Source organism: Amblyomma maculatum, chromosome 7, assembly GCF_055883805.1.
Source record: "Amblyomma maculatum isolate TAMU_Amacu chromosome 7, ASM5588380v1, whole genome shotgun sequence".
Lineage (NCBI taxonomy): Eukaryota > Metazoa > Arthropoda > Arachnida > Ixodida > Ixodidae > Amblyomma > Amblyomma maculatum.
The window spans coordinates 75,357,661-75,383,146 of NC_139350.1; the positions used below are offsets into that span (position 1 = coordinate 75,357,661).

The following is a 25,486-nucleotide window of genomic DNA, read 5'->3' on the forward strand; positions in this document are numbered from 1 at the left end:
GGTTTTATTACTCCCAATTCCAGCATGCGAGTTACTTCCCTATCCAGAATTTCTCTTTGCCTTGGAGAAAAACGGTAGCACCTTGATCGCACTGGCACGTCTGAAGTCAGCTCAATATCGTGCTCAGTCAAATCAGTCCTGCCTGGCCTGTCCACGAAGCAGGCCTCAAACTCTGTTATTATCTCGCCCAGATCGGACAGCTGAGATTTCTTTAGTTCTCCTATCTGCTCCGTCCTTTGGAGAAGCTCCTGTATCTTAGGATCATTGGCTTGCTCCATAGCTAAGTCCTCTCGGGTTCCACTTAAAAGTCTCGTGAGATTACTAGACACTGGCGGCAAGAGGTTATTCTCAAGAACGTCCTCATTCCGCGTCTCATCAAGCTCACTTTCAAGTTGACTTATTTGAGATGCCTCGCTCTCAAAGTTTTCTGTCCTGCTATCTTCCGCATCGACCACTGTTTTAACTGCCGTTTCCTCCGCTGTGGATTTTTCTGGAATGAGCAGTGTAGCTAGTTCTCGCGCCTTTGAACGTGTTAAGGCTTGCACAACTCTGTCTCCGAAAAGGATGCCCCTCTTTCGCAGTAGCATGTCCGATTTGTTGGAGAACAAATACGGATAGCACTTAGGAAGCTTTCCTGAAACGGCAGCCTCGGTTGTCAACTTGCTGAAAGGGCCCTCGATGACCACGTTCGCGATTGGCAAGCACACACTCTGTTCCTCCACTACCTGGCGGATCCATGCACACTGTCCTGTATAGTCGGAAGGCGACACATACGCCGGATGGACAACATCCATCGTTGCGGCCGAATCGCGCAGTACCTTGCAAGGCTTCCCGTTGACTACTAGGTCATGCAGGTAGGGTTCTAAAAGCTGCATATTTTCATCGCAGTCACTGACATACGAGAAAGCAGTCTTTTCTTTCCGGCAGTTGACGGCAATGTGACCCTGCTCATTACACCTAAAGCATGTGAGCGGCTTCCTAGCCTCAAGCTTATTCTTTGTGTTCTGCGCGTTGGTCACTTCCCCTCTTTTCTCACTGCCGTCCTTTCTAGGGCGTTTGCCTGAAGAAGCCTTCCTTTCTTCGTTTGCAAATCTAGCAAAGTGCCTTTTCTGACGGTTATTCACACTCAACTTGGGATTGCGGGGCCTATCCATTGCTGGGTTGCTGAATTGTCGGCGCGAAGCATACTCCTCAATAAGTTCGGCAGCTTCAGTTGCCGACTTAATTTCGCCTCGGTCCTGTAACCAATTGCTTTCTTTTTCTGGGAGGCAGTTATAAAACTGCTCCAAAAGAATTCGCTCGACTACAGCGTCCCTATCACTGCAGGAATCAGTGCTCTTTAGCCACTCGCCCAAATTAACTCTTAAATTGTACAGGAATTCAGGGTAACTCTCGTCCCTGGACTTAGTAGCGTTCCGAAAACGTTGTCTGAACGCCTCGGCGCTAAGCCTATACTTTCTCAGAAAGCAAGCTTTGACCTTCTCGTAGTTGTCCGCGTCCTCCTTGCTTAGCCGCGCGGCAACCTCCGCTGCCTCGCAGGGCAGAACCGTCAATAATCTTTGAGACCAAGTGTCTCGCTGGAAGGACAGTTTTTCGCAGGTTCGCTCAAAGTTAGCCAGATACAGACCGATATCCCCTGATATCACATATGGCTGCATGTACTTTGACATCTTGAAATCTGCCTCCTTGTTGAGACGAGGTACCGCTAGCTGGGGACAATTTCCGGAGCTCAATGTCTAGCTTCTTTTCCTCTTTTTCCCTCTCACGTTCGCGCTCCTTTTCCTCTTTTTCCCGCTCTTTCTGCTGTCTGAGCTGCTCCTTTTTTTGACCGATGAGGTTCCATGCTTCACTGAGCTCCTCATCATCGGTTCCCAGATCAGTGATTGCCTTTATAATCAAGGGTTTTCGTGCCAAACCACTTGTATCAATTCCCAATTCCTCACACAATTGCAACAGTTCCGGTTTCTGCAGCTTTTGTAGGTCCATGATCGCTCCGAGTGTCGGCTACTTCCAAAACAACTGTGCAAACTACCAAACCTAAAGGCGTTTCCACACTCTTTTTACCAGTTCTAAAATCTAACCCTGTTCTAGAACCTGGTCCACATCAGAAGAAAAGCCAAGCACTCACCCACACATGCGATCGATGTTCCGAGCTGCTTTCTTGTTGGCCGATTGTTGCTCCTGCTTGTTGCTTGAGATGCCACCTCCGATCACCAGATGTTGTGGCTTGTAGCTTCAGATCCACCTCGAATCACCAGATGTTGTAGCTTGTAGATCCAGATCCCAACGCTGGTCACCAGTTGTCGTGACGCTGGGGCTACGTCGACCCGGCCTTCACTTGGTAGCGTGCAGAGACTCGGGGTTGATGAAGGATTGAATCTTCGAAGTTGGTAAAATATATACAAGCAGGTTTAATGGCACTTTGAGAAAACTTATTTACATGATTATTTACATGAAAAAGAAGGGTACATCAGCAAAATGGCAAGCGTTAAGAGTTCATAGCGAGAAGCGTCTGGATGAGCCGTTTACCCAGGGCTCAGAGCGACATTTCGTGCTCTGCAGCGTCCTCAAAGCACCCTATGTCCAGCCCCTCTCTGAAGATGCTGACCAACCAAATCCAGGGCACGCCCCTCAGATATCGGCATCCAATCGAACACATCACTGCACTGATGGTCTGAAGCACTGACTGGCCCGGCATTGTTTCGTTGAGCCTGGTCACTTGTTGGCGCGAAAAGCTTGGGAACGGCGAGGAGGTACATTTCTATTCTTCAGCCAAGAATCGATAGGCTGGTTCCGGCAAGTGGATTTACTTCTCAGAAACCCAAGTGCACGTGCGCGCCGCATACGCTCCCAGCATTGTCCGTTTTCGACAATTGCAAATCTTTCCTGCATTCCCGGGAAATCATTTAATGGCCGTATGCGTCATGCTCCTTTCTTGTCCTGCACGTCAGCGGACGTGTCACTCTGTCGTCTCCTTTGGACAGTAGGCATTCCTCACTGGACGATAAGGCTTCTCGACGGGAAGGGTGAACAATTGAACCAAAGCACTTCCGGCTATTTCCCGCAGGGGGACATTTCTTTGTGTTTTTCTAGACTTTCTCTTGACAGGGTCAATTTGGCATTTGCAGGGTGTCCACAAAGCAAAACAGGCTTACAAAACAGGATTCCTGGAAACAGGCTCACTTAGAGCCATTGTACCAACACCACATATCCACAGCACTTATCCATGCCCACAGGCGAACAATAGAGCGCGCAAGTGCGGATGATGCACGGTCGTAACAGGCCTTAGTGACGAAAAGCTTCGGTGCGAATTTCTCACTGCTTTCCGAGCTTTAAAGACTATATGTACATATAGTTTAGTGTGTTTCATTCTTCAGATTTAGGAGCGGGCAGTTAGTATACACATAAGTCACCACATGCAGTATTCCCCTGGGAACCTATAAAATTGAGGTTTTATCTGATGCTTTATTTTCATTAGTCCAGTTATCGTTGTGAACTAGAGTAGCACAGAAGCCAGCAGAAGCAAAGATAGCTTGTCTGCTCTTTCACGCGATGTCAATTAAGCTCTTGATTGAGGCTATCCCACCCTTGTAGTGCAATAAAATTGCTATGTAGCAAATATTATATGCCTTTACCATAAAAAGCACTTATATATGCTCACCACCAACGACCAAGAATCTGGTCCGTATGATCTTTCTTATTTATGCCCATTTGGCAACACTGACGAGCATGCTTCCTCGTGCGGATACATGAAACTAAGTCCGATATAGGGGCTCAAATGCAACGCTTCGAAATTTCACCGCCTCCGATTCGGACCAAAATCGATATCTAACAACCATAACTGATTGCGCTCCACACGTTGGTAGCCATGGCGTTTGGGCATTGCTCAATCGAAAACTTTGGCCCAGGCCATTGCCAAAATAAGCCCCTGCATTCATACTGTAATTACAGTTTAACAGATATAATGCCTACTAATTTTCTGCTACACCTCATATAATCTATGATTGTAATTTTAAGTAGCAGTCATTGTTTGGCTAGTTTAAAATTCAGTGAGAAGGGAACTCTTTATGGCCTAGATAGCTCTTGAAGTCAAATTACACACGACATTCTATTTGTACTAATGTCTTGCGCATCATTGCGAGAAAGCAAATATATTCTTCTTCAATTTACGCGCTTGTTAAAACGCATCTTCAGGTACCCAAATCACTTCCCAAAAGTTGTCTCAATTTGTTACTCACATGTTATGTATTACGATGCGTGATAAGTCATTTAATACAAAAACATTACCTCAAGGAATGTAGTCGTGATTCCTTGTGAATTATTGCATACATGCCATTAGGTACACGCTTGGTCAAAACTTCTGAAGCCAAGGATTTTCGTCTCAGCCGTAAAATGAAGCAGTGAAGGAATCATTAAAGGTCGAAGGGCCTTTAAAATACTAGGCAATGGGTTCTTGTGACAGCAAGAAACTATACCAAAGCATTTCCTGGCCCTATAGTCTTTAACGGTTTCATGACGGCTTCATTTTCCAGCTAAGATGAAAATCCTTTAGCTTTAGGACTTTTGACCAAGACTGTACACGAACACCAACACAGCATCCATCAAAATATGAAATAATAAAAACAAGGAGACAAAGGAATAGTCAACGATGGTAGTGGTCATCAAAGTCATCATTACATACAGCATGGAGAGCCTTGACAGGCATTAAATCAATAATTTGTTGTCAACCTACCATTGTAGATGGCTGATCATGGGTCGAAGATCATCCGTTATCTGACATGTCAGAACTTCCTCCAGACACAGAAGAGCAACTTGGCATTGCACGCACTGCAGCAGGTAAGCAGTAGTGGAATTTGTCACACCTTTTATTGCCAAAGCATACTACTCGCACTTTCAAGCCTTCGCGTGACCCGGCCGCAGTTACGTCTTACCCACGTGACGCTGTGACGTCACACCCCACGTGACACACGAGCTGGCAGGAGCTGCCAACTTGGATCTCTCATTTCACATGGGACGGTCATGTCAGAATCAGCCTGCTAGGACCCTGGCATTCATGTTACCACTATAGGCCACTAAGGCACGTTCATACGGGTTGGTTAAAGCGGGACTTTATATGTGTGCTGAGGAAGAAGAAAAAGAGAAGAACGCTCGCAGCTAATGCTTTCGCTGAATACTTGGCTAAGCAGCGTGGAACCCCTACTGAGAATTTGTAGAGCACTGAGAATTGGCACAGTCTCTGTTTTGGTCTTTGTAATTATGTTGCTTGCACAGAGCAGTAACTTTAACCATCATCATAAGAGTTTTGAATTGGTTGTGAAATATTGTTTTTATTTATTTATAATATGCTTTCAACTGGCCAAACATTTATTTTATTCATACTTGCATGCTACTGTGCACAGCTACAGCTATTCATTATGAAATAATAATGAAGAGTTAGATACTGGGAGAAATGTACGACATATATACAATTCAAGTCACCATTTTCGCAAAACTAGCACATGAAATTCCCTCCAGCACAGCTCCGCATCAAAGCGTGAATCAAGTCTGTGAGCCACCAAAAGGCAGCAAGGTCAGAAAACACATCTGTGTGGCATGCAGATTCACCACCAGACATTTTTATGCTTTTCGGCTACATGTCCGGGAGGTGCACATGAACAAGGTCGCTTTGGTATGCACAAAGTGCAGGAAGCAGTTTCTATACATGCCAAAATACAAATCGCATACTGATGGTAGATGCACTTCATCTAAAAGCAGATGCAGCGGTGGCGTAGCGGTATAACATCCGCCTCGCTTGCAAGAGGACCGGGGCTAAAATCACGGTGCCACGCAACTCTCCACCGGATGAAAGAAAAAAAAAACAAATCCGCGTGTCGATGGAATTGCATACACAGGATTGGGGTGCGACCTGATGCCGGTGAACACCACCGGAAACGCACTCCCTCACCAAAACAGGAGTTGGCCACCCTGGTGCAGTAATTGGCCGTAAACTCTCATGATTAGTTCCATAAAACCCCGGGCCTCAGTCACCAGCGGATGCGGAACAACTGACCACGGCGGCGGTCAGACCTGTGACGCAGCAGGAGGTGCTAAGAACTTCTGGCTACGCTGGACAGGCCGCCATTGGAAAATGACCCTGGCAACGTTTAACGCTAGAACCCTAGCTAGTGAAGCTAGTTTAGCAGTGCTGTTACAGGAACTAGAAGGTATGAAATGGGATGTCATAGGGCTTAGTGAGGTTTGGAGGCTGAATGAGGCATATACTGTACTGAAGGATGGACATGTACTGTGTTGTCGAGGTTTACCGGAGAGGCGAGAACTAGGAGTAGGTTTCCTTGACAATAAGTATATAGCGGGCAATATAAATGAATTCTATAGCATATATGAGAGGGTGACAGGCATCGTAATTAGGCTTAATAAGCGGTATAAACTGAAGGTTGTACAGGCCTATGCACCTACATGTAGTTATGATAACCAGGAAGTTGAAAGCTTCTACGAAGATGTAGAATAGGCAATGCGAAAAGTAAAGACGCAGTATACTGTACTAATGGGCGACTTCAATGCCAAGATAGAGAAAAAGCAGGCAGGAGACCAGGCAGTAGGTAACTGGTTCTAGGAATAGCAGGGGGGAGTTGCTAGTTGCGTTTGCAGAGCGCAATAGCTTAAGAATCATGAATACCTTCTTCAGCAAACGGAAGAACCGGAAATGGACATGGAAAAGTCCTAACGGGCAGACTAAAAATGAAATTGACTTCATACTGTGTTCAACCCCGCCATTACGCAAGATGTAGAGGTAATCGGGAAAGTGCGATTCAGTGACCACAGAATGGTGAGTTCACGAATTAGCCTAAATCTGAAGAAGGAACACAACAGATTAGTAACAGAGAAACCCATCAATGAATTAGCGGTGAGAGGGAGGGCAGAAGAGTTCAGGATCTCGCTACAGAATAGATATTCAGCTCTAACCGAGGCTGGCGACATTAGAAGCTATGAGCAATAATTTCAGAGATATCATTACTGAGTTTGCGGTAGAAGTAGGCGGTAGGATAGTTAGAGAGGATACCGGTAAGCTGTCTAAGGAGGCGCAAAAATTGGATTAAGAAAAGCCAGAGTATGAAAGCTTCCAATCCAACAGACCGGATAGAATTGGCCGAGAAATCAAAACTAATAAATTGGCACAAGGTGACCGATATAAGGAAGTGTAACATGCATAAAATTGAGCATGCTGTAAAGAACGGGGGAAGCCTTAAAGCGGTAAAGAAGAAATTGGGCATAGGCAAAAATCAGATGTATGCGATAAGTGACAAGGCGGGCAACGTCATCATGAATATGGACAAGATAGTCAAAGTAGCCGAGGAGTTCTATACAGATCTCTACAGTAGCCAAAGTAGTCAGGGCCGTAACGAGATTGGCGGTAGGGAAAAACAGTCAGACGTTTCACCAGTGACGAAGGACGAGGTCAATAAAGCATTAGAAACTATGAAAAGGGGGAAATCAGCTGGAGAGGATCAGTTAACTACATATTTGTTAAAGGACGGGGAGGATATCATGCTAGAAAAACTGGCCACCCTGTATTCGCAGTGCCTGGTGTCATCGACGGTACCGGTACCATGGAAGAATGCAAACATTATCCTCACTCATAAGAATTAGGGGACTCCAAGGACCTTAAAAATTACAGACGAATCTTACTGTCTGTTACGTATAAGGTATTCACCAAGGTAATTGCTAATAGAATCAGGACAACCTTAGACTGCAATCAAGCAAAGGATCAAGCAGGTTTTCGGAAACGATACTCTACTTCGATCATATCCATACCATCAACCAGGTGATAGACAATTCTCGGAATATAACCAAGCCTTATACATAGCATTCATTGATTACGAAAAAGCATTTAACTCAGTAGAAACTTCTGCGGTGATGCAGGCATTGCGAAATCAGGGGGCAGACGAGCCGTACGTGAAAGTGCTGGAAGATATATATAGTGGCTGCACAGCAACCGTAGTTCTGCATAAAGAAAGTAACAAAATTCCTATAAAGAAAGGTGTTAGGCAATGAGACACCATCTCCCCAGTACTATTCACAGCTTGCTTAGAGGAAGTATTCAGAGACTTGGAATTGGAGCAGTTAGGGATAAGGGTAGATGGAGAATACCTCAGTTATTTGCTGATAACATTGCCTTGCTAAGTAACTCGGGGGATGAACTGCAAATAATGAGTGATGACCTAGACAGGAAAAGTAAAAAGGTAGGCTTAAAAATCAATATGCAGAAGACTGATGTAATGTTCAACAGCCTCGGGAAGGAAGAGCAGTTTACGTTAGGTAGCGAAGCACTGGAAGTAGTAGGAGAATATGTCTACTTAGGACAGGTGGTAACCGCAGATCCGGGCCATGAAAGGGAAATAACAAGAAGAATGAGATTGGGATGGAGCGCATTTGGCAAGCACTCGCAGATTATGACTAGCAGCTTACCGATATCGCTCAAGAGGAAAGTATACAACAGTTGCATCTTACCTGTACTCACCTATGGGGTTGAAACGTGGAGGCTAACCAAGAGGGCTTTATTTAAGTTGAGGACAACTCAGAGGGCTAATGAACGAAAAATGGTAGGGTGACATTAAGAGATAGGAAGCGCGCAGAGTTGGGCAGAGGAATAACTTAAGTTACTGACATTCTAGTGGACATTAAGAAGAATAAATGGGCATGGGCAGGACATGTAGTGCGAAGAGAGGATAACCGAAGGTCGCTTAGGGTAACAAACTGGATTCCAAGGGAACGAAAGCGTAGCAGGGGGCGGCAGAAAGTTAGGTGGGCGTATGAGGTTAAGAAGTTCGCAGGGGTCAAGTGGATGCAGCTAGCACAGAACCGGGTTAATTGGATAATATGGGAGAGGCCTTCGCCCTGCAGTGGGTATAGTCAGGCTGATGATGATGATCTAAAAGCAATGATTACTTCTTTATAAGTAGTCGTGAAAAGGAATCTAGTGTTCCCATGGCTCAGAGACAATCGTTCTCAGTTGCTGCAGCTGAAAACAAGCAATACTTTATTAATTGCTGCGTCATACTATGAAGACTGTGATGTGGAAAGTTTTGCGGGGTATTCTCACAAAACTCTCATGCCTGGCAAGGCAGCTCGAGTCACAATATCGCTGTGCAATAGGTGGAGCCGATGCGGTTGTTGCGGCAGTGGCAGATATTTTAGCAACTGCTAGAACACCTATCGATGTGTCTGCTTTTGAAAATGACCGAGCAAGAAAGTTCTTGTACACCTCTCAGGGAATTTATATTCCTGCAGAGGAAGTAAAGCTTGAACATGATGACTGAGCATATTTTGTGCCACTGAAGGGATTGATTGAGAATTTGCTACATCATCCAACCTTTGCTCGCCTCTTTCAGTCTGCATTGGACACATCAAGCAATGGGTTACTTAAAGAATTCACTGAGAGTACACGATTTCAAATGCACCCAGGTGCAAGGTCGCATAATAAAAATAGTATTGCAATGCTTCTGTACTGAGATGATATTGAATTGACCAATACACTATGCATGAAAAGAGGCTGCCGAGGCAAGCAGTGTTCTATGTTTCTATTGTCAACATACCACCATCAGACTGGTACAATGTAGCCAACGTATTCTTGCTTGTAGTAGGGAAAGCAAATTCTCTTAAATCATTAGAAGTAAAACGTGTGCTTCTTTAAGGCTCCATTTGCACATTAAATGAACTTTACAGTGGCTGCATTCTGAAAATTGTCTTTGGTGAACAAGTGTTCTGTGTTTTTTTTACTTGCCTAAATTGGAGATTCACTGGCATTCCACAATATAGCAGGCTTTAAGGAAAGCTTCAGCAAGTATGTACGCTTAGCATGCCGGACTTGCAAAGTTCCCACACCTGAATTTCATAACTTGCACAATGAAATCCAATGCCCACCACGTACACAGCCAAAATATGAGCAGGGCCTATTCACACTTAATGCAGGCACTTCAAAAAAGGACCATGCTGAACTGTCGGCACAATGTGGCATTAAGTCCAACTCGGTTCTTACTGAAATTTCTCATTTCTTTATACTCACAGACTTCCCATGCACAGTTTTCAAGAGTCGATCATTCCTCTGGAGTTGTCACTGTTTAGTAAGTTTATTGTAAGGGAGGAAGCACGGATGAGTTTAAGCCAACTTAACACTGCCCTGTCTCAGTTCTGCTTTCATAGACAAGTGAGTAAGAGTGATTACCCTCCAAGCTTTGAGCCTGACTTTAGTCTTCCTTGTGCGGCAAGCTCTAGTTTGATACTACTTCTGCATTTTTCTTTATTATTGATGAATGTATGCTTGAAGAGGCTGTGCAAGAGCCCCTTTAATTGTGAATGTTTTAGGCTCCTGTGCATCATCACACAGCTGTTAATTTCTCCTGTTATTTCCCCAGACGCACCTGGGGACATTGAGTGCATGGTAGCCCACCATATTGAACTTGTTGTGCAGCTGTATGGTTCCAACTTATTTAAACCTAAGTTTCACATGCAGGTGCACATGGTGTCTCCAATACGGCGCTTCGGACCTTCCCATCATCACCGGACAATGAGGTTTGAAAGTAAAAATGCTCTCCCGAAGTCGAAAAAATTCTGGAATTTAAATAATGTCCCATTATCTGTAGCCAATTACTTTAAGATGAAAATGTCCAGTGACCTGTGGATAGGACCAGGGCAGCCTAATCTGAGCTATGCACAGAGAAGCGCTAAATCAGATGTAGGTACACCAGTGTGTGTATCATCCGCTTTTTTGCCATGTGGACTGCATCCCTCTGCTGCACAAGAATGCTAAATTGGGCGAGTTGGTGCATTCGCATTTCAGGAAACGTAGAGCAAAGAATACAAGCTAGCCTAACAGCTATGTCCATGCATTCAGCCTTTGTCTCTGGTGTCAGGATCTCAAATTCTGATGTGCTTGTGTTTCAACAGCATGGCCTTTCAATGTTTGGTAAAGTAGAGACAATTGTACTTTGGGAAGGAAAAATTTTCGTCACTCATCTGATCTTGGCCTAAGGTAGTTATTCACAATGAGTGAATGCATTTGTACTTATGAAGACACCGCATAATGTTGTCAGCAAACCTGAACTTCTTTTGTATCCCTGGCCATTGTATACTTATGCAAGAGGTGACTGTTTGTATGCTATTACAAAATGTCTTCAGGAGTCATACTTGTTGTAATGCTGGTGGCTTTCGAATGTTTTATTCCTGAAGTTGCTTACTCAAAGCAAAATAGATCTTGTGTGTGCTATTGCAGATTTTCATTGAATAAAGACTAGTTTATTTCCTTTCAGGAATTGTGAGACTCGCTCCATGCAAATATGCCAGAATTATCTGAGTGTGTTCAACCAATCCTGCAAGGGATAGCTCTTTCGGACAGGTGAGAAAAAAAAAAGCTGTCACGGCAGCTTTGGGTAGAAATGGCATTGTTCCTGGAGTAAGTTTTTCTTGTTCTTCGCTGAATGTAGTGCACCTTGCTGATATACCGAGTGACCAGCGAACACTTTCAATATATCCTTGAAAAACATCTGGAACACAAAAAAGTATTGAAAGTTAAGAGCAATTGACAAATAGACATGTTGAAGGCAATTGTAATATTGGATTAATTTGTTACTTCAACGACTAGGTTTCTGAGAAACCTGTCAAGCTTAGTACTGTAGTTGCATGGCTGTATTGGGGTAAATGATAAGAAGTAATTTTTCTTTAATAAAAAAGCTAATTTCCGGTACGAACTCTCAGTCTTGGCGAGCATAATTGTCAAACTATTCCTCTGGTCACATAGGCAATAACTGAGCCTCACTAATTAGCCTACATTGGAGGGGCCAGTGGCGGTGTCACATCAGTTTTCGAAGCAACATAACCCTTATTTAATGAGCAATAAGCTTGGTGAGAACGTGATCTGCCATTATTGCTGTTACAGTAACAATGGCATCCAGCCAAGCAATATTTGCTATTTTGCAATGTCATATGCATTATTCCGCTTCGCTAGCAGTGCGATGAATACGACACTCATAGCTATCTACGTGAATGCTATTTTTGTGCGAGCCAGCAAAAGATGGTATATGATATAGTCCAAGTGAGGTGAAATTTAGTGCTGTAGTCGCTGCAGCCAGGCATCAGCAGACCCGCATTTCCATCTATTTTTCTGTACATTTATCGCATTCAATTTAGGTTTTGTGCTGAAGAAAGCTCTGAGGTACTTTGAGATAGTGTATTAAAGATTAGTTTTTTTTTCACCTTGTCCATTAGTACAAACTCCTGATTGGCACCAACCACCATATTTGGTTGCTTTATTGGTTAACTAACAAATTTGAAGTAACTGGAAATAAATATGATTAATGGTTACAGTATGTTGCACTTACCGTGGCTCAGAGTATGTTCCTGAAATAGTTTTTGCATTTTGACTGATATTTTTAGCAATTTTCAAAAGTAGCCAATGAAACTTTTCCTGAATTATAAGGGGGCCGCACGACTTAATACAGGGTTTAAAAATGTACTACTGCTCTGTAAGACGTCACAAATTAGGACATATGGTAGAAAATTTGCAGATCAAGCGAGCTATTTTGAATCCACAACTGTTTTCCCAAATGCTGAGTTCAGCAAGTCACAATGCACTGGAAAAACAGTCATGCAATCTTTCTTTTTCACTTTTTGCGGTCCCTCTATTCATTGCTGAAAAAGCTAATCCATGTGATCAGCAGTTATAATTTACCCTCAGCTTAAATCTTTATGTAAGTGGCCTATACAGATATTGCATAACTGCAACATTGGCTTTTCTCTATGGCAAAGTCTAGAAAGGAGCGTCTAGTTGCTTATAACAGCCACATTATTTTCGTTCTAGTGATCATAATCTTATACTACTGGGAACAAAGGTTAAAGGCGCTCAATGTACAAAGCCCTCGGTGATGCATTTGCCTCAAAATATCCGCTACTTTTATGGGATGAGCAAAAACCTGACAGCCAAATTTTGGATACAAGGACTGGTGCTTGTGTAAGCATACTTTGGCGTAGCATGATTTGTAAAGCAAGGTGATGCTGCTTCTGAATGAGATTCACTGTTTATACTGTCATTTCATGTAGTACTACTATCTCTTCACAATTTAGGTCTGCTTCATAGGCTCTGGATGTCAAAGGAGGTGATGTCTTTATTTCCAGTTGACAGATGCGAGACTGTCTGCTATGGTTCATTTTTACTTACGTATATTATTACTCCTCTGTTCAACACATAATTAATGATATTAGTCCCAAAATTTGTGAAAGCTCGTTAATTCGAACCTCGACATTTCGAATTGTTTGGTAATTCGGAATACACTACTTGGTCCAGCCAAGCTCCATAGGGATCTGTGTATAAAAAAGCCCGCTAATTCGAAAGCGAGTGTTCCGCTAAGGACAATTCGAACTACGCGCCGCTGCGTCTGGGCGGCTTGGCACACAACACATGGCAAAAAAAAAAAAATAAAGCTCCTCCACATAGTTAGAGGCTGCCCGCTTCCTAAATGAAGACAGAGGATGGAACCAGATAAAACCGTGGAAGAGTGGGTAAAGTCTAAATGGCGCCATTACAGGCCCGGCAGCCGGCTGCTCCAGAGGGTAAAGGCCCCATATAGTCCGACGTTTTCGACGCGACTGGCAGAGCCGGCGACGTCGGCCACGGTATAATAGAGTAACATATATATATGTTACTCTATGACGGTACGTCGGCTACGATGGGCGCGTCAAAACACTGCCGCCTCTACAGTCTGGCGCGCACGGTGCCACGGCGCGCATGCGCACAAGACGCCCTCGAGAGCTGGTACGTTTTCGGTGTGCATTTTCGAGCAAACGACAGGGCACCTCCAGGTAGGAACTGGCTGCCTATCGAGGCACTAATTACTGTTGTGATCAAGGCAATGGCGCGATGTGTTTACTGCGAATGTTCAAAAAGATGCGAATGCTCACATGGCACAAAGCATTTACAGCCAGCCGTGGAGATGTCCAGCCCAACAACGGCCTGAGTCCGACGGCTAGAGACGGAACGATGATTGTGCACGTGCGTGTCTTACAGAAAAGTAATTATAAGTTAAGTATATGTACGATTACAGAAGAGTTACAGATTACACAGTAATAAGGATCACTTTCTCAGTCAGGCGCCGTTCCTGTAGAATTCCATCAGTTTCGCGAATTCCCTGGTGGCTGAGCCACTGACGTTCCGTGTAGCCAAATCGAGTACAACCTTCGATTCCGACGCGTACCGGTCACAAATCGATGCGAAACTGGTATTCTTCCACTCAAAGTACTGCAGATAACTGAAACAACGCCATCGTTACACCTCCTAGAGCACTGCATTAAAACGGGTATGGCACACGCACTGCAGCGAAGAACTCACAACTGTGACCGGCCGCACTGCCGACAGATTCCATCCCAGGCATTTGTTTTCCTCTGAACGTCTCTCTAGTCAATCCGCTTGGTATCATAGACGCAGGGCCGCCCTCGAATGCCTTCTAGCAGCTTTTCCGCAACAGTGTCTGAAACGCGCGCGCGGCCGCTGCCTACACAGCAAGCCGCCATCTTCGCTGCATGTGAGGAATGCTGGGATGCGTGGCCGACTGGGCGGACGCGGTCGCCGAGAAAAAGGCGAGATTCTATTTGCGCGTCGGCGACGTTGGGCCGCTTCGGGTCGCGCTCGCTACGTCCATCACGCCGTGACGTTGGATTATAGACCTCGGTTTTTCGACGACGTGACGTCGCGGAGGCCGATGTGCGCGCGCGTTTGCGTTACGTCGGACTATACGGGGGCCTTAAGGCTTGGCGGCCGCGGTGGCGGTATGCCTACCCTCTCTTCCGCGCAGCCTCCGAAACTCGCAATACTCGTTACTTCCAGCACTGCTAATTCAGAAATACGGATACATACTGTCCGCGCGGTCCCAACCAACGCCCATGAAAGGCTATGACTTCCGACGGGCGCTACAAATTACGTGCGAGAATCTTTTTTTTTTTTTTCCTTGCGAGTGTCGTCCCTCCTTTCACGCATCTGTCGCCATCGGAAGCACGCGGTCAGCCGCGATCGTGACGCCAGATTTTAGCATCGTTCGTTCGCTGCGAAAAGCGTTTGCAGCTGTCACGCGTTCCAATGATAAAGTGATAGCAGACAGCATCCGCCACACTCATCCATGGCACGATAAGGCGAGCGTACTGAAAACGAGGCTTCCACAATCAGACAAGCGCTTTCCTCCTTGCTAGAGTGAACGTCGAAACACACCTGTGATGTTATCGCTGCGCAGCATCTTAGCGCTCTGCCATGAAATGCGTTGTGGACCGTGACGGTGCGAAACGAAGAGCGTTGACTGACGCTTTTTTTTTTTTTCGAATTCTTAGGCAAACATCAGGGTTGGGTACGTTCATTATGGGAGTGGGTTCGTTTCCCGAGAAAATACGGTACATATACCGATTACCGATATGCCAATATGGTTCTTTCCAGCGCTTTTCGAGGCTATTCGACAATGCGAACATCGGATAATTCAAACTTTTTCCTCGGTCCCGTGAAGTTCGACTTAACGAGCTTTTACTGTGTTGTCAACCAGTCAGTACCACATAAAAATTTTCTTACATTGGGCAAGCAACATCAATGGTCTATACTGATATGTATTGGCTACTAGCAAGTTTATTCAGGTGTTTAAAATGCATGACTATCAAGGCTGCCCACACCAACGCAGTTAGAAAAAAATGTGTCTTTATAATTTACAGAGCCAACCATAAGGAGGCTGTTAGTAGCCCGAAAGGTGCAGAAGCACAGGAGGATGAAAAATGCAGCACTTACGACTGATTCTATGCCTGCTCCAGTGGTCACGAAACAGAATGCTGTTGCCGAGCTACAGGTTAGCTCTAATACACAATTCTGGTGCCATATAATTGGGTACATATACCTCATATGTGCTTCTTATTGTGACGTGTTTCAGGCCTTGAGATCTGTTGACCTGACAACAGTGGCACTCGACGTAGAATGAATACGAGTCCTGCTTGAAATAACGTACGAGAACCGTAGCAAACGCCACAATGATCGCTGCCCCAGTATTTCTATCTAGAAAGTATTGTAAGTGAATATTGCAAGAATATAAGAACTGAGCATTGCCATATAGCCTGCTGCAGTAAATACCAGGCAGCTGATTAAAAAATTACGATTTGTGAAGAAACGAGGTCTTGTGATGTGTTAACTAAAATATTATTGAATTTATTACAAACCCAATTTAATTGCACTCCGATTTAGTTGCATGAGGAAAAACATTTATTTCTAATAATAATACTAACGACTGCTTTCAATTAACTGTATGGACTTTCATCTTGTTGTGGCACCAGAGGGACGAGGACAGATACTGAGAAAGACAGACCAAGTGCTCTTGGTCTGTCTTTATCGGTATCTATCCTCGTCCCTGTGGTGCCACAACAAGATGAATCCATACCAACTTGCCCAGTTTTCTACTCTCGCTGTATTAACTTTTCTACATGAATGCTTGCTGTAACGTACTAATTTACGCTTTCTTCTAACAACGTTTCTCCAGCTCTGCTTTGAAGTGGAACTCCGATTTAAGCGAAGCATTGGAGACTTGGAAGGAAAACTCAAATCAGTAGTTGAAGTATTTTCTTCCAAAGAAGGACGCAGATGCACATTTTGTTACATTGGAATGCGTTTACAAGGCCATTCCAAGCATGCATTCAACAACAAGGTTTGTGAAATATTTCTTATTTATTCATCTCACAGGTTCTTTGGCATCCTGGCTTTTCATGATGAAAAATTCATTTTTTTATTGTGATCAAATCCTCTTAAAAATCTCGTGTTCTTTGTGTATCATGTTTCACTCTGGTGAGAATGTCAGCCATGCTTTAAGTATGAATTGTTGTTTACTGGCTCTAATTTAACATTCCACAGATCCCACTGCGTGAAGAGTTGCAAGTGACTGCACCTCATGTATATACCTGTGCTGAGCCCACCTGCGTTTACAATGGAAATACTAAAGAAGTGATCTCGATCAGCAACGGCATCCTAGAGCGTGCCCTCATCATCTGCTTGGTGGCGTATTATATAAAGAACCTCGGCTATCCGCCGGCGTTTTCCGCTATAATCATCCTGCTGCAGCAGATTGCCCTGCCAGACACTGTAGTGCCACGTGGACTGTTGACAAACCAACTTAAGAGCCTGTTCATGCTCTTGAAAAAGAGCAATGTGTTCTAATTTTCTAGCCAGAAATTTTTTCAGTTGTTCACTTTTTAATATGTTGAAGTATATTTTCTACAGCTGAATTCAGCAAGTATTTTTTTTTTACTGCAGTACACAAGTTGATGTACTTATGCGAGTGTTTTCAAGTTAATGTTACACGGTTAATGTTACAAGTTATTGTTGTGATTGGGCATCTTTGTTAATAAAGTGACTGGAGGAGTCACGGAGGGCTTTTGTTTGCATATTCTCGGCAAGTTGTGCTGAATTCGCTGATGTTACGCACCTTTGAAAGCTCTTAGGTACATGTACGTCTGTATGCTGCTTACCCAAGATATTTAAATAAATTGATTGTTGTTGAGGCTTTTATAAGACCACAAATTTTAAAAGAACTCATGTTATCTGCACTGCCTCTACTCCCTTTCTTGGTATCTTATTGTAGTCATTTTAATCTTTCTTTTAAGAAGTGTGATAAAATATGAGATCACAATATTGCCATTTGTGATATTTTTACCATTTATATTTTTTGTCTGTTGTATCCCTCACAAAATGTCAAGTTGACATGGCGCTTGGTCTTGCATAATTGGGCTTTTATTTTGTTCATTTTGTACAATTAAAGTGCCTATTTTTTAATTAGATTGCAATAACTGTGATATGCTGTATACAAGTTCTTTTCGAAGCAAGCGTTTGCTTTATTGAGTTGCTTGTTCAACGTGGTTCTTTGTGGCATGCCAACAGTAATGCTGTAAAATGGGCCCATATTTCTGTGCCTTGCATGCTCATTTATTGTGATATTGTTTTGAAAAAGTTAGAAAAAATGATGCCTTGAGCATACCTGCATCCGTTGCATTTCTTAGTTTTTCTTTATTGACACAACGTTTGCGAAGTTTTGTTGTTTTGTATTTCCTCTACCGTTTTAATGTTGGAGTCAATGAAGAATTTGACTATCATATGTTTGTCATTTTTCTCCTTTCTAAACCATTCTCTTGCTTGGCCAGTTTTTATTGTATTCAAATCGAAATCCAGCAGAGTTCTGTATATCACCGCCTTAAGTAAGTTGGAAGGATATTTTTGCCATTATTACGCCATCCAATGTGGCGTACAAAGGTTACACATTTTGGAGCATGTAACCTATGCCTAACTCAATGATATATACTTTTGTAAAGGTTACAGCACCAAAAAGGTGTGTAATCTATGCATAAAAAGAATTAGCCTTTACCATTTGTAACTTTTACAAAGATAAAAAGTGGAAAGGTTACATTCTGTAACCTTTAAATTATAAGTATACTTCAATGTGAAAATGTGCACCTTTACAGAGGTGCACATGGTAACCCAAAGGTTACCACACATGGTAAACATGGTAACCCAAAGGTTACCATGTTTAGACCGTAGGACGCATAAGCTGGTAGCTGCGCTTTCTTTCCCATTCCAGAAGGTCCTAGCGGCTGCCATCGCAGTCTGTCGCCAGACGGCTTGGAGCGCGTGTTGACGGAGGTGGGGAGGCACGAGCCGAGATGCGGTCCAGGGTGCGTAATTGGTCGCGCTTCTTTCGCGACGCTTCTCGATCCTCCCGTGTGAGCCTCTTCTGGTCCGCCACAACATTTGTAAAATGACAACCGCGGCCTTACAAACCCCACCATAAGAGGATTTGGTTTATGGAGTTTAACGTCCCAAAGAGAGTCAGGCTATGAGAGACACCGTAAAGGAGGACTCCGGAAATGTCGACTATCTAGGATTGTTTAACGTGCATTGCCATCGCACTGCACACGGGCGCCTTACTTTTCGGCTGCATCGAAAAGCGACCGGCGCGACCGGGATTCGATTCCACATTCACGATTTCTGGGCTTTTGTTCCCAGCCAAGCCGAAAGTCCGCAAAAGGCCGCGACTGGTGATCTCCCGACATGAAGTGCGCATGTGCAGTGCCTGTTTATAGTCAGTTCGTGGCAGCGGCGTAAATGCATGCACATTTCAGGGGGTACAGGTAGCTTGCCGTGGTGTCCATCTTTAATATCAAATTTTATTTTTAATTCTTTTTCTTTCTAAACAAATCAGATGCGTTCCTTTAAAAGAGAGTTAACTGCGTTAGGAGATTGAAATGTATTAAACTTTTTAACCTGTAATTTTCGAAAACAAAGAAAATATCACTAAAACATTCACCAAAGGTGCTCGGTTTCTTTGCTCTCACGTTTAAAAATGCGCTAAGATTAACGCCGGACTAAGCAGACATTCACACACTCACGCACACGTTGCATAACGCTTCGTACAAATTATGCACAATTAATAGCATTTTAGGGGGTCCAAAAACCAAGGCATGGATAGCATAGTTTGTTGCTCTTACCTAGAGAGAAAGCTGTGCAGCCATCTATGGGACTTTGCATGGAGCTTCCTGACGACCCCTTCAGCCCCCATGGGCGCCCAAAGCATCATGGGGCGCAGAGCTACCTGGTAAAGAATTACAAGATTTGGCCAAAAATAATGCAAAAATAAATGTTGTTCTAGAATAAAAACTTCATAGCATTCAATATTGTGGCTATAAGTTGCAAAAAGAGAGCGGAATAGCACGAAAGTGTAGAGTTTGTCTAAAAAGAACAATGGATCTCTTTCCTATTGGTATTGAGCTCCATCGAAACCAATATTTCGCACTTAAGGTGCGAAATATTGGTTTCGCACTTTAAATATACTTTAAAAAGAAAAAAAAAATATTTTAAAAATTTTTATGGTTGCCCGATTACTTTAGGAAGATTTTAGTACCATTCTGAAAAACAAAACTTTTTTTATTGGCGTCGTCTGTTTTTGCGCCTTCGCTACTACGGCATTTGCGCTCTACGGTGCGATCCAAAACGCAAGCGGCCATCTGGGCATGAACCCGTGGTGGTCTGCTTACCGCGCTGCAGCTCCGACTGGGTATTTCCCTTTGACATGCATTTCTGAGTCTCAAATTGTTTCTTCGGTTGGCTTCTTCTTCTCTAATCACTCTAAAACCGTTTCGACATGGCGTCCTCGAATGGCTTGCTCTAATTGCTATTTTCTGATTTCTACTTCTGCTAAAGTCTTGTAAGTAGCAAACTGGGGCCTTCACGCCTCGATATTGCTTCTATCTCCATCTTTATAATTTGTAACTCGGTTTCTCCCTTTTATCAGCTGAGATCCGGAGATCGAAGGGTAGTGTCAAGTGCTGACCATTAAATGAACTCCTCCAAATCCAATTCTGTGAATAGCTCCTGTGAACACGCTTCAATGAGAGTGGAGAGCTGCGTCTCCTTGCCTCCCACCGATCCTGGCTGGAACAAGGTGAAAAGTACGGCTCTCGCGTATCCCTGTACGTGCCAGAGAAAATTCCAGGTCCCTGTCTTAGCTGCATTGCCTGCTGATATCATTCGTGACGGGATTGGTTGCATGGTGAACTCTTTATGCAAGAGGTTCACGTCAGCTCACTGCTATCCAAACGTGATACTCGATCGAGGACGGGAACGAGCCGTTCGACTCCACTTAGGTATGAAATGCTGAAAGTTCTATAGGGAATAGTTGAATGCGCTGCTTCCCAATTTTGGAGGCCGCCCTGCAGGAGTATGGGCCGCCTGATCATCTCTGCGTGCGATATGTCAGGAGGCGGGACGCATCGGATGAACCTCGGAAGTGAAGAGAGAACTCGTTCTATTCGCTGTCAAACCATTTAAACGGGGTGGTCATCACAGTATGGCCATAATGAATGTCACACATAATATATTCAGCTGCACGGCGCAGCAAACTTTCAAACGTCTTCCAAATAAAGCAGTCATTGGCAGCTGCTCTTACAAATGGTCGGAGTAATGTGCGTTTTCTTTTTCGCTCCTGCACTAACTGGAATTCAGCCAAATTCATGAGTTTTTACTTTGTAGTTCCACCGCTATTACCAGACTGCGGACCATGTTACCAGTGGTCTTATGGTATACAGCACCAGCTTCAGCTTCGGGAGGTGTGGGTATGCGTCCCACTGCCAGCAGGTTATTGACCGATCTCCGCTGTGGCTATAAACCATCGCTCAGCGTCTCAGGGCCCACAACTTGGAAAAGGAGCCTATACATCTTCAAATCCCGTAACTGTCTGCTTCAATTTGCCACAATGGGATTGCGGTACGTGGAGGAAAGCTTTTCCGTCTAGGTAAGATCTTAATGATCTTTCTTATGCATTTCACTCCCCATAATAACTGAGCACAAGGCTGGGAAACCATCCACCCGATAGGAGGCACAGGGGATCGAAACTGGTACCTCTCTTACGGATGCTCTGCTGCAAAGTCAACGAGGTGCTCCGCGACCTCACCTCGGTGGCTTCACAGTATTGATATCGCTCGAAAAGAGTTTAGTCCAAGACAGGTGGTCCGTGCGCGCTTAGAACAAAGTAGCTTAGATTTAGCTCTTAACATAAATACGGCTCGTACCTGACGCGTTTGACCTCTGCATGCATGGCAGTTGAGCTGTGAGGCTTTCGCTTCCAGGATCTTTTCACAGCGTAAATAATATCCTTTAAGTATTTCGCTCGTCGGCTGGGGCTATCCTCTCCTCGCACTCTCTCAAGACCGCTGGCAACACTGGAAAGCACGAAAACATCCATGATATGATAGTACATTATAGGCTATTTTATAAATATGGGCTATTATGATCTTTGTAAAGCCGGCGAATGTATTATGTAAATGGCTCATCGCGGCGCCTGCGCTTACGAAACGAAACCATTCGGGAAGACCAAGCAGCTATTTTGATAGTTTCGTACACTTCCTCGCTCTTCTCCTCTCACCGACTTTGGGCATCCGTAGAGCGCTAGAGACACTGACCACTTAATGCTAGTGAAGACGACGACAGCTGACAGGAACGCTCTCTCCCGACCTAAACACCCTTCCATGAACTGCAGCTACATTTCCTGTAGCAAATAATGTACGCATGCATTTGGTGTCCCTCCGGTGAACATCTGTCGGCAGAAATCTATCTGCGCAAAATAAACTCCTTGAATATTTTAATGGGAAAGATGCTACGTATACGGCGACGAAGGGCATTGCGTCAGAAGACGAGAAAGACGGCGACGAACTTCAGGGCTTTTCCTCGTTCCCACCACCCACTTGCCGCTGCCATGGCGTCCAGCTGCAGTGTGTGGGCTTCTAAAGGAGTGCTGGCGTCGCATGTGGGCAAATCCGGCGACCCCGACGTGCAGTCTGGATAGGACGCAGCAAGACGGGAGCGCCTGTGGAGTATTGGTGACTGGCAAAGCCTCTGGGCTGACGCGGCTCAGGTTAGCCAGCACAAGGGGAGGGGGAAGAGAGGGAGGAGCTGAGGCCTGCGTGGGTCCATATGCTCGACCTGTGCTGCCATTAGCTCTAGTGGCTCATAGACCCGTTCTGCGAAGCGACGGCCTCCAGCACCCTGTAAAGGGCGAGGCCATCAGCCGCGCCTGTCGCCGCCTTGCGCTGCGCCATGTACCACATCAGCCGATGGCGGAACTCGTCTATTGGCCTCGTCCGGCGCTCGGCAAAGGGCGCGAGTGAGGGGCATCCCGTTGCTGCTGCCACCAAATGTTACAGGTCAACGCACGCCCAGAGAAATCCGCTCAAAGTCGCAGGGAACAGAAAGTAGCCCCTACCGACGGCGGCAAATGTCCAGTCTGTGACTTGAGCGCGTAACCTTCTAGTTTTTTTGCAGCTCTCTGTATCGGCGTATCCTCTAGCAATATGCAGGGTGTCCAAGCTAACTTTAGCCAAGGGTTAAAAAATGGAACGTTTGAGATAGGCCACAGAAACTACCTGTTAAAGCCGCCAGCCATCTGGTGCACCAGAGGCAATTTTTTGTTTTGCAATTAACCAATTAGTAATTAAGATTATTTTTCTAATTTACTAACTATTGCCTTTAGACAACAAATGTGATTTGCAGAGTTGGAGAGCATCTTCTAAAACCCCCATTCCACCTATTTACGATAAAGGAAGCTTCACGTGTATCGTTTTTCCAAGCCTTAAAGAAAGCCCGCGAAATACAAAAAATATCACGTGACTGACGCATTTGTGCGATACGATTGTGCTGCTCTTAACCCGACTTTCACTGAACGCAACCAGCTGCGGCATTGGCTCCACGACCCCGCTGAGCGGCAGCCCGATATATGTCTGCGGTGGTTCTTCGTCCGCTTCAGGCAGTCGGCGCATGGTCGGCGCGCCTGAGATGCAAGTCGCAACGAGCTCATCGCGCCGACTACAACCAACGACAACATATCAGCCTACCGCTGGGACTGGGCTGTCGAGTCACAGTCGCAGCTGATATCGTTCACTCGGGCCACGATTGAGAGCACCACAATCGTGGCGCACGAATGCGCCAGTCACGTGATATTTTTTTTGCATTTCACCGGCTTTCTTTAAGGCTTGGAAAAAGATACACGTGAGGCTTTCATTATCGGAAATAGATGGAATAGGGGTTTCAAAAGATGCTCGCCAACTCTGCCAAACACATCTGTTGTCTAAAGGCAATTGTTAGTAAATTAAAAAAAAATATCTTCTAATTAGTTAATTGCAAAACAAAAATTGTCTATGGTGCACCAGATGGCCGGCAGCTGTACACAGCTGTACACAGCAGACGTTGACTAGTCCCTAGTTGATATTTGTAAGCTCTGCAGGGAAGCGCGCGAGTGGGCGCAGAGAGCGCACGAGGCAGGAATGGGACAACTACCGCGTTATTGGCCCAATCGAACAGGTCTTTATGCTTCAAGTATGCTTATGTGTGAAGTAGCCATGACATGCTTGGTACTGACAAAGAGACGTGATGGTGAAGTGCCTGCTTGTTTTTAGAGCTGAACCCTTAGAACAACTCGAGTTCTGCGCTGTCAGACAACTTTCCTAATTGATCGAGGAACCCGAAATGACCGCTTTGCTCGCTTCTCTCACCATCGGGAATTAAAAAGGCTTCGAAATGGTGCTATGTCAAGTGCAGAAAACATTTTTTCGTAATTATTTCTCTGCAATCGCTTGCGACTTGTTTTAAATTTACTTTCAAATTTGTTAAGCTCTAGGCTTTTCTAGTTCATAAAACTTTTATATGTATTGAGCTCAGCGCGGGGTGCATTACAACTACCACCATTGTGGTGCCTTTGTTTCGACTAAAGCGGCCCCTAGAGCGTGTACACGGAGCTCGCTGCATGCCGCTGACACAGTGTGCTTATGGAAACTTAATACAATTGCATGGAATCCCTTTTTAGAGGTAATATCAATTACGCTGTGTGTAGAAAAATCCGCACTCTGCTATATTTGATGGCAGAACAGCCAGGCGGCCGGTATGGAGCAGTTGTGGAGCAAAAGTGTGTGTTGGAGCACTATGAAGCAGGAAAAGCAGTTTAGAGCGGAATGGAGCAGTGACGTCCCGATTATAGGGCTCTTTTCAGGGTGGAGAGCAGGAATTACACACTAAATAAGGCCAACAACAGGTTTAATAGAGATGGATGCCCCCGCTCACCCGACGGTCTTAAGGCTGCGTCTGGACGCCACTGCGATAATCCGGTGCTTGAGGTGGGAGATGAAGACATATAGGTGCGGGCAGCACTGATGATGATGGTTTACACGGCGAGTTCAATATACGGAGCTGGCAAGACTAGGGAGCCATCTTCGTATTTTCAGGCAGTCGTCCCTCGGGAGACGAGGCTGGATCGATCTCCCCTAGCGCGTCTCTCGTTCCTCTGTGCCCCACGGTCCTTTTGCGGCTTTCTATGTCACCTCGGGTCCTTTCTTCCCGTTCTCGGAACCTTAGCCATCCTCGCAACAGCGCCCATGTAGCAGTCATTAGGGCGTCGTCCCCGCATTCCAGGACGTCGTTCATCGACCTTCCTTCGACGCCGGTTTTCGGACAAAAAGCGACATGGGCAGGCAAAAATTGTGGAGGTCCTTATCTCCCGGCTCATCGCGCAGCCCGGATCCCAAGCTCCGGCACAGGCAGCCAGCCATCATAGAGCAAATAGATCGGCGCTTCCATCTCTGTGAAATGTTTTCACTTGACGGAGTTTTTTCTTGTTGGTTGCTGCACAGTATATCTGTCACAGTCACCGTTTGCTGACTTCTTAATCTTGTAACCCTGGCCTGTAGCCTCAGTTAAGGTCTTAAATATACAATCGGGGACAAGAGCGGTTTTTTTCAGGGCCTTCCTTGGACATTCCTTTTGCTGGGAGGGATATCAAGAGGAATAAGTTTGGAAGCCTTAAAAAGTACGACGTTCGGCCTCGGTGCCAGCCGCCACTCAGGGTAGCAGCCACACATGGTTAACTCTCACCGCTTGGAAGTAGAAAACGTC

The 25,486-nt window shown here is 45.0% G+C and overlaps 2 pseudogenes; both read left to right on the forward strand.

Annotated features, from left to right (window-relative positions):
• Positions 1–4,740: 4,740 nt before the first annotated feature.
• LOC146183668 (uncharacterized) lies at positions 4,741–11,193 on the forward strand (annotated as a pseudogene).
• LOC146183669 (uncharacterized) lies at positions 11,193–17,218 on the forward strand (annotated as a pseudogene).
• The last annotated feature ends 8,268 nt before the right edge of the window (positions 17,219–25,486 follow it).